Raw genomic sequence first — 10,356 nt, 5'->3', positions numbered from 1 at the left:
CTTCCTATAATGTTTGTAACTGCAGTGGATATGATGCAAAAATGTATACAGCAAAGTCTTTAAGCATGGGATTAGGAAAATGCTATCCATGCCGAGTTGTAAAAGGACAAAAGCCTTTTACCACTCCAGGCACTGAATTACAGCTTTGGCTGACTCATGTCATTTTACAGCTCAGCATGAATAGCACTCTGCTAATCCTATGCTTAAAGACTTTGCTGTATAAATGACAAAATGCTTTGTCCCATTCTAGGTCAGCATGTATGGCACTGTGCTAATCCTATGCTTAAAAACGTTGCTAGAAAAACGGACATTTGAGGTGAGCAGATTCAGAGTGTCACTGGTATTACAGCGTGCTCTAAATAAGAGCTGCTCCCCACCTACATTTAGGAAGTACCCATAGTTCTCTGCATCCTATTTTGTATAATTTATTTGTCACTCTAAGCCTGAAGGGGTATTGTTTTGACTTATGCTGGGTGCTCCGTAGTGTGGACAAAGCTATACCTCTCTGAAGAGCTCGAATGAGAGTGAAACACAGGTTGGGTTGCTTTTGTGCATTCCAGGTTGGCTTGTATATTATTTTACCTGTCCAAAGCTGTAATACTTTGTAAGGAGTGGTAAAAGGCTTTTGTCATTTTACAGCTCAGCATGAATAGCACTATGCTAATCCTATGCTTAAAGACTTAGATATAAATATATATGTATAAATGGCAAAAGGCTTTGTCCTTGTGTAGCTCAATGTGGATGGCACAGTGCTAATCCCATGCTTAACAATGTTGCTAGAAAAACAGACATTTGAGGTGAGCAGATTCAGAGTGTCGCTGGTTTTGCGGGGTGCTCTATATAGGAGCTGCTCTCCACCTAAATTTGGGAAGCGTCCAGAGTTCTCTGGTTCTTATTTACATAATTTATTTGGCACTCTAAGCCTGAAAGGGCACTGTTTTGAAGTATATTAAGCTTAAAACAAAATACTACATGCTAAAAATTGCAGGTACTGCTTTACTGGTGCAGCGACACTGTATCCTGGATGTACGGTCTACCTACCCCCTCTACTTCCCCTTATTGTAATGTAGGGCCTAATGTGGTAGGTCTCAGACTCAGGTGCTGCCACCCTCTGGTGTATTGTGCACTTGCAGCTTATAGTCCCAAGTGCGTTCTCACCACAAGCAAGTCCTTTTGGTCCTCTGCTGGACGTGGTCAGACTTCCAGCCCACATCCAGAATGCTTCCCTCAGAGAAGAAGACATGGTGGCTTTGAGTGCAGCAGCACTCTAGCTCTGGTCCAGTCCGTAGCTGCCATAGGGCCCCCCAAATGGGTCTGGCTGTCAGTAGGGTCCAGAGTCTTGGAAGTCTCCGATAGTCATTGGCCCTTTTCTCTTTTATGGTGGTGATTTGGGTGGGAGTTAGTCATGGGCGCCACTGTCAGTCCTCTTTAAGGCAGCAAGCCACTCTGACTCCACATTCTATGATGCCCATCTGCTTTATGCACAATGTTTACCTTACATTTGCAAAGTGCGCTTTGGTCACCTTTCAGGGTAGTGCCATTACTTTTACCATTGCGGAAGAGAAAGATGGTGCTCCGATCCGGGAGCAGCTGCGGCTCCTCCATTAGAGCGGAGGAGCATTGCCCCCTGCTGAAAGCACAACAGAGGTGACAAATAAAATGGTAATATGTGTATTACCAATGTATTTTTCACTGCTTCCAGCCCAAGCCGAGTGTCAGGTCAGGGTGGGGCATTTGCTACTGATTGGCAGCAGGGGAGGAGTGGTACCTTCTCCTGTTTAAAGTGAGCATGTCACTTGGGCCTGCTGTCTTGTAAGGACTAGCCTGAGATGCACATTTTAAACTTCTCCAACCCAAGCTCTCTTAGACAGCAGGGTGGAGAGCAGGCACGTGCCCCCAGTGCCGGAGGTAGCATGGAGCCAACCCACTCAATCAAATCCTGGCTTTTCTCTCGTGCTGCTTGCGATTATCATCAGCATGATTGCAGTGTCTGGATTGGTAGAGGAGAGTTAGTTCTGAAACCATGTGCTGCAGGAGGCACACAGAGGAATGGAGGAAGTGAGCTAGAGGGTAAGTAAGCATTTTCATTTTACGACCCACTGACAAGCACTGTGAGAAAATCGCACTTCGTTCAGCCTCCACTCCAGACCTGTCAGTGGTGGTTCATTATAAACACTGTTTATAATGAGTCATGATGGAGAGCTTTGGCATTGATTCTAAAGGCATTGCTGCTGATTTTCCAAATGCCTGTCACTGGGTTAAAATGATTCATTGTCTGCCCCTCCATTTTTGGATGTCTTCAGCCACCAATGTCCGGAAGTATGCCAACCACTCCCCTTCAAGTCTCTCTGGGAAGATGGGCTCATGCTCTGGGTTTAGTTGTCCCTGCTCGCCGTGTAGGCTTGGCACTGTCATTCCCCTTCTCTTCTGGCAAGGCAGATTTTAGTTGCTTCAAGGCAGGGAGACCGCTCTTCCTTCCACTTCGCACGACAAGTGATGTGCCTTTACCTCTGGGAAGCAACATGTCGGATTCAGCAGACATAGAATGCGTATTCGATCTTCAGAACCATTTTCAGTCAGTTCTCTTTTGAAGTGTACTTTCTAGGCCATCTCCCAGACTAAGCCTTTGTGCAGTATGATGCTCCTCACAGCGGGGTTGTCTTTAGGTTGGAACACCCACAACAGAAGGACAACGAGGTGTGAGTATCTGCATCTGGCTATCAACAGCCAAAAGTAACATTGATCAGGAAGAGAGAAAGAAAGATGGCCTCCTCAACGGGACCTTTAACAATGGACAACAGAGACTCTAGTGCCAGCCTTCACTCCCAAATGGCTGAGCTCAGGGAAGTTAATCAGCAGTTCCTTGCAAGCAGAAGAACTGAACTGAATTAAAAAAATAAGCTGTGGAGCCACTTTTCACACTCTGACATCTAGTTCTCCTCTCTCCAGCTTCAGGAATGTCAGCAATTTACATCCATATTTTGGAAAACAACCTTTCCATCTATACCTGCAGGTGACGAACCTGTGTGCTCTTGGCATTTGACATTTAAACATATTCCTCTTTTCCTGTTTTATTCAGAGATAGCAATTACTTAGCATCCGAAAAAACATTATTAGTGAGTGAAATAAAAAACGGAATTGAAGTCCAACACATTCCATTTTCCTCATGGGAAGATTGTCCTGAGTCTCTAGTCCTAAAATGTGATAAAGTGGGAAAGTCATGGACCTTAAAAAAATCAGTCCTCTGCTGCAGAAGTGGTACTCCTATTTAAAGACCAAAAGGGAAGGTGCACTAAACAAATGAAGAGGATGTCGAGTCTTGGAAAATTCTTCTTTATTTTTCAATTTCTTTTAGTAACAACGCGGCACACAGCCAACGCGTTTCGTTCCCCTGTGCCTGGGAACTTCGTCAAGAAAATCCAACGCTAGGCCACTTCCCAGCGAGATTTCTCAACGCAGGCGATCGTGGATAGTCTCTACCGCTCGCATTAAGAAACCTTCAGTTTGTGTTGTGGAGCTGCCGCTCAAGTAGAACTTCTACTCGAGTGGCAGAAAGAAGTAGCGCCTTCTTGCACTGTATGCAGTGCCGTTCGCACCATTTTACAGCGGGGGCAGACACCTGGCACTAAAAATCGGTGCGAGGTAACTCACTCTAACACTCGCAGAACTCCGTAGAGCTTGGAGGAGTTTTTTGTCACTACGCAGATTTCTGCTCCGTGAACTCCGCCGAGGCTTTTCTAAAATGAGTTCACAATAATATCTAGTAAAATGTCCACTCTTTTGCTTCAGGCTCAATAATCACTGTGCAATCGCTTTAAAAACAAACTGTTTAATTATTTACAAACATTCTTTGGTGTTTAGTTTTAGAGTAAATAACTGTTAGAAAACAATTTACAGAAGTTTCATTATTTGTATATTTTAATTCTATGTGTTAAAATTGAATCACAACATACACCTGTTATTGTTCAATGCATACATAAGTGCCTCCTCATGAACAAATGTATGTACAGAAACATTTCTGAAAAAAGTGAAAAGAAATTTGCCTCAAGTGAAAAATTGGATACTTGATATTTCATTTAAAAAAACAAAAACCTTAACATGTATATTGTTATCATGCAGGCTCCTTGATTAGCAGAGGGTTATGCTTAAATGATACCCTTAGATCTGATTGTGTTAGTGGATTCTTACATTTATTTACAAACTTTGTGAGCATTTTGTGTGTTCCGAAACTTACTAGTGCATAAATAGTAGTAATCAAAAGTTATTTATGAGGGATTGATTAAAAAGTCAATTCACAACTGCAAATAAGTCATTCCAATTCTAAAGTTACATTTGTAGGATTGTGGGATATTGTTCTGCATGATTATAACTTCCGAAATCTTGAAATGTGATGTTACGCTTATATTAGAATGTTAAATACATCCTGTCACAGTTGTTTGTGATTCATTCACCTTTTGGTCTTGCATGTTAATGACGCCTATAGTGCCTCATTTTAGCTTATCACATTTATAACCAAATTAATTTAATTACCCACCCATTGCCACTTAAAATGCAAGTGTATAAGCATTTTCATATGCTTGGGGAAAGACTAACATACCTGATAACGTCTGTCACATCACTGTACTTTCCTCTCCTTACCTGCCTGTCCTATTCATTGTTATTCATAATGCAGCATTTTAATGTCCCATTAAACCCCTCTCAAAGTACTTTCTCTATACCTAATACCTAATCTTTTACATTGTTCAACTATAGTATTGAAAAAAGACAACATAGTAATTGTCACACTCTTAAAATGGGGTATTGTTTGAGATCTCAAATGCTGCATACCAGTGCAGTGCTTTACCGTTCCATAGAATTTATCAGAATGTCCTTTATGATTTTCAGTATGTGCTAATGTTTCTAATGCCCATAGCCTTTTGATGGTGACAGATCACCTCTAGGAGTGCTTTACACCACTTAAGCAATTACTGTCTCACTTGGCAGAACAGGTATCCTGCAAGGTTTACAGTGTTAGCTGGCAACTGATTAACAGGGTTAAGAAAGGGCTGGAGCAGAGTGGCTCTAAGTCAGAGCAAAACTCTCAGCAGACTGGCTGCGACCCAGAAGTAAAGGCCAAGGAAATTCCAGTAGCACACAGGCAAAAATGTAATCAGTTTGAAATTCAGAAAGGAAAAGGGAGGATTGGAAGTTTCTTTGAAGACCAAGGTGATTACTTGTTATAGGTGTCGCAAGGAGAGGCAGTAGAGAAGAAATTGTCACTTGGAATACCCTGTGCTGGCTGCACCCCTTATAGCTAGTGTGTTGACTTGCTCCAGGCCTTGAAAACATTTTGGAGTTTATCCCTCTAGAAATTCGGAAAACCATTGTGCATGCTACCATTAATTCCAGACTGGACTATGCCAATATCCTCTGTCATGGTCGGCCATCCCACCTGCTTAAAACTGACTACAAACTGTACAAACTGCAACTGCCTGACTAATTATGGCTCTTCTCAAAACTGAAACCGCAAGTCCCCTACTGAAAAAGCTGCATTGGCTTACCATATCAAATGCATTATTTTTAAAGCCTTAGTTATCTCTGTTTGTGCCTTTCATTGCATAGTCCCCAAATACATCTGCAGTCCGCTACATCTCTACCAGCCTGGATGTGCCTTAAGAGCGGAACAAGCGCCATTGTTAAAATGCCTGCGTTTCCGCCTGAGTACGAGGGTTGACCACTCTTTTTCAGTTCTGGTCGCCAAGGCATGGAACTTGCTTTCTTTTGCTTTGCGGTGCCTTGAAAAGGAGAATTTGTTTAAATCTCAGTTGGAGACCTGACGCTTTGACCTGAACTAATCTCTTACTTTGGCTGTGGTTCCTGTCCTGTGTCTGAGTGCCTGGAAACCATGGGCAGATATGCACTGTATAAATGTTTTGAATGGTTGTGAATTTGGGAATCCAAGAGGGCTCTGTGGCACTCAACCTAGTAAAGAGAAAATGACTCTGAGGCTCTTAAGCATAACCACCCCATTGCCCTTGGGTTCAGTCATTAAGAGCTTCTGTTTGGCACTCTTTGCTTTGCCCACTGCTTAATCTGAGCCAGTGGTTTCCGGTGCTCTGCATTTAATTCTTGACACCTCCGCGTGTGACAGTCTGCCACATGGTGGTGCTATCTTCCTAATTCAGAGATGAACACAACAGTTGTTTATTTATTCAGAATGGATTGAAAATTACTAATACCTGCAGCGTAAGCCATCCTTATAGCTTGGGGCCTGGAATTGTCTGAATTGTCACACTTACAGGAGTTGCCTGCCTGCGATGCCATACCATGGACGCAGATCTGTTACACATGGTATGGAGCTGCCCACGTTTGAGGGAGTGTTGGGAATCTGTGGTAACCTCACTAAAAGGCATATCTTACTCTAGCGAAGATCAATAAATACAACAGCTCAGATGTTGCCTGCCCGCAATGCCATACCACGGATGCAGATCTGTTACACATGGTAGGGAGCTGCCCACGTTTGAGGGAGTATTGGGAATCTGTGGTAACCTCACTAAACTGCTACACAGAACGCACTGTACCCTTCTGCTGGGAAGCCTCTATCCTGCATCTTTATTGTAGAACTAACAACCAAAAAGAGACCTCCGATTTTATTGCTCTGGGGTTAATTGTGGCCAAACGGTTGATTACCAAAAGGTGGCGTTCCTCTGAGCCGTGTCACACTTGCTTGGAGGCGCTCATTACAGGTATGGGCAAAGGCAGAAAATGTTGCTCTGCATAGAGAAGAGGAGTGAAAAAGGGGTTAACCCTACAAACTCCAGGACCTGGGTCCGAATGTCAATATAGAAAACAGTGGTCCTGGTTAAGTTACAATTTATATGCAATGTTCAATATCTAACGCATCTAAATAACACCCACCATAGATTCATTTATCATACAGTAGAAATAGTATGTATACATTTAGACCAAGTGTATATTTTGTATGCATTTATTTATGCATAGTTCATATTGACGCAATATTACTTTTGCGAGCTTTGAGCTTATATCCAAGAACATGAATAACACATAAAAACTAAAATGCAATTATATAGTCATTACATTTCAATGTGCTCTCAGAAGAAAAGGAAGGGGAAATGTGCAAGTTGTGAGGGACCGGGTAAAGGTGGTGTGACTGGTTCAAGAACATCACGTAGAAATCAAGATGCCTTTACAATCATTATGTACATGGTTCCAAAAATGCATCTGACATAGGTTAAAATTCATTAATTTCTTTATATCCTATGTCGTGCTAGAGTAGCGCGGTCTACGTTTCGACCCCCAAAGAACGCTGTACGGGTGACTGTTGCCTCATGATGGGGTCTTCATCAGGACTGAGAGTTGTGAGAGCCTACAAAAATAATAAGGGAATCCATTACCTATTTAAAGTGGATTGGTGGGTGGGCTAAGTTCAGTTAGTATTTAGTAACGAATTACTTGGTATTTACATACATCATATGGACGGTAGGAATCTTTGCCGTCTGGGAGTGGGCCAGGTGGCGCTCCTGGGAAATCTGTAAGGAAATTAATGAAGACTGAAAATCAGTCACTAGCTAGCTAAGGCTGCTAGATAAAGAAAGGCTCATGGCTGAAAGGGGAACTTACTTGCGGAACTGCTCCTGAAAAATATAGGCAGGTTGCTCCAGGCTTACGTCCTGTTATTCTTTGTTATTAGGCGCGCTGTGTGGAAAGACATTCAAAGAATGAATACCCACACTGATGGTTGACTATTGTTCATTCACAAGAAAAGACAAATGGCAATTAACTGCCCTGGGAATACGATCAAGGGCGTTGGATTAATGAGAAACCTTGTTTAAAAACCAAATGATTACAGAGCGCCTGGACGCGCTGAGTACATATGAATTAAAAACGGGCCTCAGTCTAAGGAAATGACACGAAAGTGTCGTCTAGTATTTGAAAAAAGGAGTAAGCGATTTATTATCAGTCGTGCACGCTGGTATTTCAATAATCAGAGGCGGATGGCAGCATGACTTACTTGGAACGTGCCGTCCATGGTCCGACCTCTGGGGTTCTGAGCTGGAAATGAGCAACTCGCGGTGCAGCCGCTGGATGACAATCAAGTTGGAGGCTCGACTTCAAAGGGCCAATCATTACAGAGACAGGGCATGAAATGCCGGGCTTTTCTAACGCGTCCTGCGTGAGGGAGGGACTCTCTACAAAGAGCATTATGTAGAGCGAAGGGCGAAGGGGGAAAGTCTGCAAAGTGTCTTTTTTTATTAAAAGCGGTAGAAGTGCTACCGTGGTGATCACCCCTATTGACAAATGGGTGTATGCAAACCCGGGCTGATTTCAATGTGACTGCATTTGTAAATCAACTACAAATAATGCATTGGTTAATAACAGGAAGCAGGATTAACACAAATCGAAATTATACATGTGAAAACTATTGTTCATTGTTAAATGGCATTCAAAACACAGTTAAAATACCTCTCTTCCCATTATATGGTGTAAGCTAATGTTAATATTCTAAGTTGCCACTAAATGCTGGCCCAGTGTTAGCGGCCACTTTGAATTGTATCAATTTATCATATGCAGAGACAGAGTTTATGGCCATGGGGTCCCATAACGGAACATGGTTGGTTGCTCGGGATATTTTGACATTTGGCAGGAGGTCAGTCTGGGTTTAGTCCGGCCATTTGTGCATAGTTGGCATCCATTTCATTGAGTCCATGGCTCACCGTTTTAAATAGGTACATCCATTTACATTCTCTAATGTTCATTATAGAGTTCACATTCCCCCCACGTGGTCCCAGGGAGATTTTTTCCAGGACTAACCATCTCATTGATTCTGGGGTGTGGTTATGTTCCTTGAAGTGTTCCACAAGAGGTGCTCCAACTGTAGAGCATCGGATTCTGCTGGAGTGCTGAAAGATTCTATTCTTTACTTTCTGTTTGGTCTGGCCGACGTACATCAAATTGCAGGGGCACAGAATGGCGTAAATTACTCCACTTGTGTTACAATTCGTGAAAGATTTGAGATCTATGGTCAGATCGTTGTACATCAGTTGTTTGGTTTCCCAGCATGTGGGACATGCCTTGCATGTTGTACATTTGAAATGGCCCACCACATCGGGAAGGTTCCACATCCTTTGTATGGTAGGAGCTGCAGGGCTATCCAACATTGAACGTACTACATGGTCCTTGATGCTTTTAGCTTTTTTAAAGGCATGCATCGGAGGGTCCGGGCTGTCTAGAGTGTCTGCAATAAGGTTCCAATGTTGGTTCACTATTTTACGTATTGCATTGCTCTTAGTGCAAAATGTAGTCACACAGATCATCCGTGATTTTGAGAGGTTACGTATCTTAGGTGTCAAGAGGGATGATCGGTCTTGGTACCAAGCTCTTTTACGTGATCTTTTTACTAGACGTTGTGGATATCCCCTATCCACAAGACGGTTGATTAGATCGTCTGATTCCTTAAAAAAGTCTTCTTTGTAGGAACAATTCCTCCGGAGGCGGAGGAATTGACCAAATGGTAAATTGTCTCTCAGGGCCCTTGTATGGTGACTGGTATACCTCAAGAGTGAATTCCGCTCAGATGGTTTCCTGAAGAGGGTGGTATAAAGATGATCCTTGTCCACTTTGATGGTGATATCGAGGAAGTCGATAGACTCTGTACTTGACGTCATGGTGAACTTTATGTCTTCTGACTGGGTATTCAGCCATGCTAGAAATGCATGTAGGGAGCCTTCATCGCCTGTCCAAATCATCAGGACATCATCAATATATCGATGCCAGGTGGAGATCATATCACGGTAAGGGTTGGTTGCTGCCAATATACAGTCTTGTTCATACTCAGACATATACAGAATTGCCAGGTCCGGTGCAAATGCAGCACCCATAGCAACTCCCTTGCTCTGGATGAAGAATTTGCTTTGAAAGATGAAGAAGTTTTTGGTCATTGCAATTTCCAGTAGGTCCACTATAAATTCTGTAGGGACTGTGACCGGTTGTTCGCGTCTTTCAAGAACTCTCTTGATACAGTTTAATGCAGGTCTCTGAGGTATGCTGGTGTAGAGTGAAATAATATCCATCGTCACCAGAATTTGATTGGTCTTGTTGAAAGGTATTTGATCTATGAAATTAATCACTTGCATCGTATCTCTGAGGTAAGTTGGGGTGGACTCAGCAAGTGGCTTTAGAAAAACATCAACATATTTACATAGTGGTTCTAGAAGCGATCCGCATCCAGAAATGATAGGGCGTCCAGGTGGTTTGAGTGGGTCCTTGTGGACTTTAGGTAGTACATAAATTGTGGGTGTCCTTGGTTGTTCCACGTTGAGGTATAATAGTTCTTTGTGCGTAATAAACCCTAAGTCA

The sequence above is a fragment of the Lissotriton vulgaris genome, chromosome 8, assembly GCF_964263255.1.
Source record: "Lissotriton vulgaris chromosome 8, aLisVul1.2, whole genome shotgun sequence".
NCBI lineage: Eukaryota > Metazoa > Chordata > Amphibia > Caudata > Salamandridae > Lissotriton > Lissotriton vulgaris.
This window is presented reverse-complemented; position numbering follows the sequence as displayed.